Source organism: Pezoporus flaviventris, unplaced genomic scaffold (genome assembly GCF_033815535.1).
Source record: "Pezoporus flaviventris isolate CSIRO_AGI_PZ_B2104156 unplaced genomic scaffold, CSIRO_AGI_Pfla_v1 ptg000055l, whole genome shotgun sequence".
In the NCBI taxonomy this organism is placed as follows: domain Eukaryota; kingdom Metazoa; phylum Chordata; class Aves; order Psittaciformes; family Psittacidae; genus Pezoporus; species Pezoporus flaviventris.
Window position 1 is genome coordinate 3,301,109 of NW_026892603.1, and position 10,014 is coordinate 3,311,122.

The 10,014-nt window shown below is 37.5% G+C and overlaps 1 long non-coding RNA gene across 2 annotated transcripts in view; it reads left to right on the forward strand.

Annotated features, from left to right (window-relative positions):
• LOC133277428 (uncharacterized) overlaps positions 1-9,773 on the forward strand; it is a 66,885-nt gene extending 57,112 nt beyond the window's left edge. For both annotated transcript variants that reach the window (XR_009746201.1, XR_009746203.1), the window contains one exon: positions 8,398-9,773. This is a non-coding gene — a long non-coding RNA (uncharacterized LOC133277428). The remainder of the gene's footprint in view (positions 1-8,397) is intronic.
• The last annotated feature ends 241 nt before the right edge of the window (positions 9,774-10,014 follow it).

The following is a 10,014-nucleotide window of genomic DNA, read 5'->3' on the forward strand; positions in this document are numbered from 1 at the left end:
CCCCATTATTTTCCTTATGAAATAGCACAGTGATACAAACTTGAGTGTGGAGGAAAAAAATCAAGATTTTTTTATTAAGTGAAAGAAACAGCGAGAACTTTGGAACTATTTTAGCAACTTATTTTCAATGAAATTTTTGGGTTCATCTTTTTTTCCTTTCAAACCCTGCCTTTTGATTTGATTTTATTTTGTATAGCCACAAGTTTGGTTTGGATGGTATGCTTTTTCTCTGTGTCTTTTTTAAAAAAGGGATGCAGAAGAAAGAGGAAGATGATAGTTAAAATCTGAAAGACTGAGATGAAAGTGGGATCATTAAACTATTCAGTAGCAAAGACATTTATTAATGAAAGTGTTATCCTGTGCTTTGAACAGAGTGGGGAACTTAGGCTTGGCCTGTTTTGTGACCCCCTTCCTGGCTTCCAGTTGATATATGCTAAAAGGTCTATGCTGCTGCTACTACTTAGAGGGAGGTGTTCCAAGGAGTGATAATATCATGCAATAATTAATAAAGGAAGTTGAAAGATGGGTAAGAGCCTAACGAGATGCTTCTTGGCAAGTGCTGTTATTTATATGCATCTTTCCAGGTATCAGGACTTTCAATCTTCTCTCTTCCTGTGACTCCCTGTGATAGCTGTCAAAAAGTTATAAATCATGAGTCATTCTCACACTTTGATTGTGACTTTTTTTTTCCTTTGGCTTCTTAGACTGTTACAGAAACAAAGGAAATTAGATTATAAAACCCAAATTAAAATAACTTCAGTGTTTCCATTGTGGTCCCTGTCACATTTTGCCAGTAATTCACTTCATGTGATACAGTATTTGACTGCACAGAGATTACCAGCCTACCTGATGCCTAACAGTAGCCTGTAAAAAGGTTTCAATAGACAGAAAAGGACTTAAAGATGGTTTATTTTATTAGTTAATCATTATTTTCTCATGTATGTTTTCTTTTTAAAAAGTCTCTGGAACAAAGATAGCTAAGGAAGCAGAAGCATTTTTTTGTCTGTTGTTCTCTAAGAGTACTTTAAAGCTTCTTGGTCTGTATGCTTGGGATGGAAAGAGAGGGGCACTACTGAGATTTCATGTACTCTTTGAAGAATCAAAACAAGTCCTGGAAAACTGCAGCTGTATAAAGGGCTTTGGAAATTGGCCTCCGTGGATGGGGCCTGGATGGGACTTCCCTTGGCCACTTTAGCTCCCCAATGCCAAAGCTAAAGTTGAGATTTCACAAAGTGGTGGCTTTTAATTTTATTTTTATTTTTATTTATTTTTAGTATAAGCAGGTCCCACTGGGCACTGTGATTGGCGTGCATACTTTGGACCTGCCTGGACATTGTAAACTAGGAGAGTTGTCCTAGGAACTGACAGACCATCACTGGTTTCACAATCAAATAATTTAGACTGTACTTTTCCAACTTCCTTTCAATAACTGTTAAATTATTGCCACTTATTCACATACATAGACTGATGGCTTGGTTAATCTTTGCCATGTCCAGTATCTCTGGACAGTAGGAAGCAAAGTGGGGTCCATGACCTGGCTGACTTATTGCTGAGAGATGATAATGTGTGCTCAGAGGCTTTTTAGTTAGGTGTATGGGGACTCTGGAAGAGTGCGCTTTAGAGCAAGGATGTTGTGTCACCCAACAAATGGAGGAAAGAAAACAACTGCTTTTCATGGACAGAATCTGTTCATTTGACTAGTACAGGAGCAGCTTAGAATCTTATTTCTTTTCTTGGCTTTCCATAAACGTCTGCCAGGGATGCCTATGTTTTCAACCCTCCCACTAAATTTCTATTTTCTTTACTTGCTCTAAACACAGTTGCAATGCAAAGTTTGCCTGATGACTTCTCTCACCAAGCAAGTCCATCACTAATTGCCTTTACTCTGCAACAGCTATGTGTGGACTCTGTTTTGTAAAAAAGCATCATCATCCATGGGGAAGTTATTGCAAACACTATTGCATTTCATTCATTTATGTGGACAGACTCTAACTAATCCAGAAACAAAATTTCTGGGTTTAGCTCAATTATATAATTACTCAAAATGTGTCTGCTATTGTGTGGGACACAGGAGGTGTATGAGAAAGAATGGGGAGTATATCATGATAAGGTCTCCTTTGGCCTTGCACTGCTAGTGCTGAATGCCGTAGATCTCACCCATCCCCTTACAGCACTTGCACAGAATGTTTTGATTCTCAGCAGCAAAGCTGTGAGAAAAAGGAGCTGCACAAACAGCAAATCATAGAATCATAGGAAGTTTTGTGTTGGAAGTGGCCTTAAAGCTCATCTACTTCCAAACCCACTGCCATGGGCAGGGACATCTTCCAGGAGACCAGATGCTCCAAGCCCTGTCCAACCTGGCCTTGAACACTCCTGGGGATGGGGCAACAACAACTTCTCTGGGCAACCTGTTTTGCTCACTGCCTCACCACCCTCATGGTAAAGAACTTTGTTCCTATATCTAATCTAAATCTATCCTCTTTGAGTTTAAAGCATTCCCCCTTGTTTTATCACTACCTGCCTTTTTAAAAAGTCCCTCTCCAGCTTTCTTGTTGATCTCCCTTAGGTACTGAAGGCTGCTAAGTGCCCTGAAATTATAAATAATTGATTCTCTCTTTCACAGAAGGGAAGGGGGGGGGGGGGGGGGATGGGATTAAAAAAAAAAAAATAAAAAATTCTGCAATGTAAAGCAGAAGTTAAATAATTCTTCTTGCTTCTTGACTTTTATGTAAGGGACTGACACCTCAAACCATTAAATGTGTCGTGTAATGTGGAGGCACAATATCTATGGTTGAACATAAGGTGAGGGGATGTAGGAGATACATTTCTACCAGTTATGGAATCATAGAATAGTTAGGGTTGGAAAGGACCTTAAGATCATCAAGTTCCAACCCCCCTGCCATGGGCAGGGACACCTCACACTAAACCATGTCACCCAAGGTTCTCTCCAACCCAGCCTTGAACACCGCCAGGGATGGAGCATTCACAACTTCCCTGGGCAACCCATTCCAGTGCCTCACCACCATAACAGGAAAGAACTCCTTCCTTATATCTAATCTAACCATCCCCTGTTTAAGTTACCCCTTGTCCTATCACTACTGTCCCTAATGAAGAGTCCTTCCCCAGCATCCTTCAGACACTGGAAGGCTGCTATGGGGTCTCCACGCAGTCTTCTCCAGGCTGAACAGCCCCAACTTTCTCAGTCTGTCTTCATAAGGGAGGTGCTCCAGTCCCCTGATCATCCTCATGGCCCTCCTCTGCACTTGTTCCAACAGTTCCATGTCCTTTTTATGTTGAGGACACCAGAACTCTACACAATACTCCAACTGAGGTCTCACATCTGAGAGATCTGAATTCTGACATCTGGAAAGACTGCACTTCCATTTGGCCCAGTTTCCTCTCACTGCCTCTTCTTCTATATGAACATACTTGTCTGTGGAAGAAGAGGCCAAAGAAATTTTCCTTAAAGCTCAATGAAAGCAAAAACTTTGTTAGAGAGATAGTTTCACCTTAGAAACCTGATTCCTTAGTCCCTGACTTTCCCTATGTTTAATTATCTTCACTGTTAAGCTACTGTCATATCTAGGGATTGAATTTTTCAAAGTGAGTGTTCAGAAAAAGTCTTGTAAAATCCTCGTGAAAAAGGCTGAAAAGCTCTTATTACTTTGCCGAATTTCTCCCTGCATGTTCCTGCAGTCTGCACTAGCGAAGCTTTCCTTATGCCTTGTTTTTCAGGCCCTGTATCATTTCTGTGACCCTCCTTTGAACTCCAGGATCTGCCACTATCACCAAAGCTCAGACACAAGTATGGTCAAGTACTTGCCCTATTAGTGCTGTGCAAAACAGAAGCTGGATTACTCTTTCTTCATTGCTTAATACTCTCAGTTTTAGACATCCAAAGAAAGTTGGTTTTTTTTGTTTGTTTGTTTGTTTTTTTTTGTCATTGCACTGCACTGACATTAAGCTCTTGAGAATATCTTTGTGGCAACAAAAATTCCTAACCATCTCAGTAAGGCACAGACTTCATCCTTTGTATTTAGATGTTAGGCAAGTTTGCGATTTTCCAGGTTTACAGTCCTGTGTTCCACCTGCGGAATGTTAGAGCTTCTGTTACTACAGCCGATCTCATTATCTATAGTTTGAAATCTATTCAAAATAGATTGAAATGAGAAGTTCCAGAATAGCTATTCCAAAACTTCCAAAGGTGTGCTTTGCTCATTGGAGTACATTATGTTTCAATCGTTGCCTCAGGGCTGAAAGGAAAGTGGGTCCTTCACATGCAGACCTTCAGCAGAATGGTAACATGTTGGGTGATGTAAACCAGAAAGGTAACTGGATATGTTTAGAGTTTCCTTGTTTGCTTGTTTTGTTGGTTTTTTTTTTTTCTGTATTGCTTTCTTTCTTTCCTCTGATTCCAGGAAGAAAGCAGAGCTAGAACCCAGCAGATACTAGGAAAACACAAAACTAAAAGCTAAAAAAACTAATCAAGACTAGTTCAGATGAGCTGCCAGGTCAACCACTGTCATGCTTATGTATGAAAAGCAGAAATGGGAACTATTCCAGCTTTGCCAAAACTCTGTGTTATGAACCTGAGGAAATAGCTGATGTTCATCTTAAATTCCCTGTGTGTAAAAGGCAGCTGATAAATTGTTTGTTAAATACCTGGAAAACCACTGGCAGAACACAAAAAGAAATATTTTCTAAATCATTTTGCTACAGAATAACTGTATTCCTTTATTTTCAAGGTAACCTTCCAATTATTGCAGAAAGGAATATAATTGTAATCTGGACTTCAAGCCCTAACTGTAATTTTGTACATTTTTACAACAAGATTCTCTGCTTTGCTTTTGGTTTGCAATGTTTTTTTAATCACCCCATCTGCATAATATGGTCAATATGGTGGAACTGAAAAGCACATTTCAATCTGTGTGCTGTAGTACATAAGCATGGAATAATTCTATATATTCACATGGAACTGGGTGGGTCCGCAGCTTCAGGACTCCAAATGTCCAAGGATGAATAAGAATTCTCAGGAAGACTGTATATTCACTACACTGTCTCATGTTTAGCTATAAGATCATGCAAATGTCTGTACTGATATTTCAGCATTTTGAGAAAGAGGTTTGAACCAGTACTTGCATCTGTTGTAGAATTTTCTCCAAACTGTTACGTGAATCAGTTCCCTTTATTTGAATACCTTGCTACTTTACAAGACAAACTGTGCTGTATATAGCATACATTTTGCACAATTTGCTGCAGTTAGAGTTCCCAGATCTTCCAATATGGGGCAGCAGTTGCCAGATTCTGGCAGAAGAGTCACTTATTACCATCTGTGAAAATACAGTCCTCTTTCTCTATGTAGGCAGAGAGAAGTTGCTAAATAAGCCACTGGGAACGTGGAAGAGATGGAGTTTGTTTTATTTTTATTTTTTTATTTTTATATATAATTTGCTGGCAGAGCAGAAGTAGTGTGGCCCAGGAATGTTTCCATTTCTTACATTCTTTATTATGGTGAAACCTACCTGTTAATTTTTCATGTGATGTAGTTTCTGGTAAGAGCTGTGATTCGTCCTTTAATTACTGGAGGTGTTTTTAGCTCCTCTGAGTTGCTTTTCTAGCTAATTCAGTGTTCAATACCACATTTGAATTTCTTCCCAATAGAAACCGATGCTTTGCTCACTAGATGCCACTATGATACATTGAAAGACTTCTGGAATGTATAATTTCTCTTTTCTTTTGTGGAATTTGTTCCACCTTTGGATCACATTTGTCCCACACTTGGAGGTAGATAGATGTCCCACACTTGGTAGATAGATGTGAGGCTTTTGTATCTGAAAATATTTTTGCTCTTCAGTATAGCAATTTAGCAGCATTTGCTTATACTTACTAAGAAAACCTAACAAAACAAAGATGATGATGATTTTGGCTGAAAATATCAAGGTTTTTGACTAGATTCTCTCACTAAGCAAATAGACTGCTAGCTCCAAATTTGTCTTGCTTCCTCCGATCCTCTCACAGTCTTTTCACATATGCCTTTATCATCTTTTATTTGCTTTGTTTTCTACACTCAGTTCCTACCGATCTTAACTACTCAGTCCTTCCAAAAGCATGGGACTGAAATAATGTGTGCCTCCAATGCTGCATTCTGCCCTGTTTCAGGGTTATATTGCCTACTTTACTTTCAGTAAAGAGACTTTCTTATGCTTAATATCCATACATTGCCTATCCCAATAAAACATAAATAACCATAATAATCCTGAGTGCCTGCTTTTGAACAAAGCACTGTTTTATGTTTGTTGTTTTTTTTTTGTTGTTTTTTTTTTTTTTTAAGTCTGCTAAACACATTGCCACATTTTCCACAGGCTCATCTCCTACACCTATCAAAATGCAGCTGTTATACAATCAGTGTCCATTTGGTCAGCCAACAGTAGAAATGTTTTCATTGAGACCTACACTGAACTCAGCATAATAGCAAACAGGTGGGCAAATCAGAAGAAAAACAAGTTTTTAAAAAATCAGTGCATGAAGCAAACAAATATTCAGGTTCTTCAATGTTGATCAAAGAGTAATTAAAAGTCGTCTTTCATGGACATGTGCTTTGGGAAAAAAGCTATGTCTTGTGGGAAGGACTTAGCCACTGGTGGGAGTTGAGGGCAAATCAGCAGATAATTCAGACAAATAATATTTGGTCATTTTATGCTTTCAGTATCCCAAAGGAAATGATGTGAACTTTTGTAGATGGATATAAACGTATTCAGTTGATAAAATCCAAGCTGCGGTGTGCAGTATGAATTTGGAAACCCATATTGCATAATAATATAGCTTCTTCTTGACTGGCAGAAGAATAACATGGTTTAACATCAGTCTTCTGACTGGATGTGTGTTGTTTCTAAACCAGAATATAAGCAAGAGCAGTATCACTTTTATTAGACAATTTTAAAATACGCATCTCATCTGATTGAGCAAACTTTATGCTTTCTTTTCTCTGAGTGTGAAATAATCATTAGAAAGGAAAACAAATATTCTGCAAAATAAATGCCAGTATCATAAATATAATCTAAATATCACATATAAGCACATTGCAGGAGGACATTTGTGCCTGTATCATATCCAGGGTCAAACAGCAAATCACTAACAACTGAAAATGCCAACAAACTAAGTAGAAATAATGAACAGATTATAATTTTGGCATACAAATAGAATTATTACTCAATAATTTTATGAATTTTCATAATATTTAAAATACTGCATCATCCCAAGGAGATAACCTGGAAAAAACCCTCATTTACTTAGGTATGGCAGGATATTAAGAAACTGCCATAAAAAAGAACCTTCACAAAGCTTCACTGATGTTTGTTTACACAAGAAACATCATGAAAAGTGCTTAAACCCAGTGCTTTGCCTGCAGCAAATGAACTTACCCTATAGTATGGCTGCAAAACTTATTGTTTAGGAGCAGTCACAAATGCTGTTAACTATTTAAATGTTAACATTAGAAATGTTTAACAAAGGGAGAGGAACCAGGAAGCTCAGTTAAAGGTGCAGATCTGTTCTGAAATCTCAGCATTGTTCCTTTTATTTTTCTCAGCAGCATGGGTTCAGGATGGAGTTGTTAGGTTTAAGTTAGAATTTCCTGGCTTTTTTTTCTTTCGGTTTATGTTAAACCTCAGTATTTTTAGACATACTTTCACAAGGGATTCCACTGGTCAATTCTTCTCTCTTTTTCCCTTTCCCCAAAGTTGTTTTATGCATACGGAATCATTTTACAGATGGCATTCAACAATTTAAAATGAACTCTGTCCAGGCTACCAGTTCCAAACCAGACAAACCAAATTTAACTAGCATTTTCTGTATTGCTGCTTAGAGCTTTTTCTGTATTCAAACCATATTTGCCTTTTTGCAAAAAGGGAAAAAAAAAAACACTTCACAAACAAAACAAACAAAAAACAACAACAACAACAAATCAAGCACTTTTTTCATGTTATCCAGGAAATCCAACTCCAGGCTGACTTCTGCAGATAAGAAATGATACCTGGCTTCCTCTCTCCTGCTCTCTGCACGCTACTGCTGTTTCATGGCATTCCTCACCTTTAGTGGCAGCATACAGCTACTGCTTCTTTTTCCTCCTAGGTCCACTCTAATGAATGGTACTAGCTGAAAAAATGCAAACAAACCATATGATCATGGAAGTTTTGTGTTGTTTTTTAAACTCAGTGTTTATTGTTAAAGTCTCAATTGTAAGAGGGTGAATAGGAGGGGTGAACACAAATGTTAGAGCAGAAATGATGAACAAAATTATTTTTCCTCTGTTTTAAGAAGAAGGATAACTAATTTGATTTCTTTTTCCCCTTATTAATTTGTTAGATTCTGTTATTTATTTATTTTTTCTTTCCCCAGTTCACCAGGATGAGCTGTAGTGATGAGCTGGAGTTCCCTCATTTTCTTTGTGCCCATCCTCATGTGATATGCTATGCTGTTTTCATGTGGCTGAGCTGCCTTGGGACAGTCTTGCAGTAGTTTGTGAAATTAAATGCTGAAGTACAGGAGGGAAACTATGAAGTGAGAAGTTTCAAACTTCATATTTCTTGAATAATGTTTTTGGTTTCACTCTGATTCAGAATTGATGTCAAAATAACAGAATGGGTCTTTAATGCATACTCTCATTGCAATGAGAATACGCTGTCCTCATACATTTATTTAACAGGCCTTACTTTAAAGTACATGCACAAAATTCTTTGCATGAAGTAGCCAGCAGTTGTTGGGGTCTCCATCCTGGTGAAACACTCCTTAGCGCTCCCTGGTGTTGTGAGAATGGTGGTCTTTCAAACATGACTTTTTAGGAGAAGGCATTTCTCTGTTTCTGATTCTGGTTCCAGCGTTTGTTCAGTTTGTTCTGATCACCTTTTCAGCCAGCTCTCCTAAACCGTGTAAAAAAGAGGGACCTAATAAAATAAAGAAATTAGCTGTAGCTTTCAGGAAAATCATGAATATTTTTCAGACTATTGATAAAGTTGTAAGATTTTAAAGAGACTCCACTTCTGTGTGTGGTGTAGGATACTAGATCATTTGTGCAGCATGCATTCACAGTTACTTGAAGAACATTATTTTCAGTGGTGAATTTAGTGGTAAACTCCCTGCTTCACTCAACTGCTACAGTTATGTAGCCTCTTCCTAAAAGTGGTTTTGAAAAAGCTTATCTTAATTTTCTTTTCATGGACAATAGTAAAAATGAAAATTGACTTATTTTTGTCTGCTTCTTGACTCATAAGTTATTCTATTATTATGTTTTACTAGTATATTAACCATGAAATCTAAAGCTATTTATTATTTAATGTGCCAAAATTGTGAAACTTTTTCTCAAGAGAAATTTAAAAGTATACATTTTAAAAGATTAGAAGTGAGTTCACAATTTTAAGTTCAGTCATGGTGTTATCACATTCTGTGGTTACAGTTTCTTGACAAAAGAATATATATATATTAAAACATTCCTTTGTGGACTTCATTTGTGGCATTTTCTTGCCTTCTATCACTTTGATGTGTGTATGTGCACTGTGGGGAACTGTGGTTTGCAAATAGAAATTACCCAACAGATAGATGGATAAGATTATCCCTAATTCCTGTTAAAGGGAGCTAAGGATGCAGATTGTTTGGATATTTTCAAATATTTCACCAAAGTGGATATGTGGTCTAACTTTATTACTGTGGGAAAGCCACAGGCAACATTCTAAGTTGTGTAAACTGATACAGTAACTTCAGCTTTGCTGATTTATGGTAACTGATGATCTGACCCAGTGTTTAAAAGATATTAAACATATCAGACATACAATAAAAAGTAACTGTTGACTGACTGTTTCTTACGGAACTCGAACACAAAGAATGGGCATTCAGTGTTTAAAATGATGATTGAATGCAACAGAGCTATTCTAACCTGTGTCAGCTAAGCGTCTGACATGATAGTTCTGAAGGTTGTTAAGATAATTCGGCTGTTTCTGTTTACTGTGGTATAATATAAGA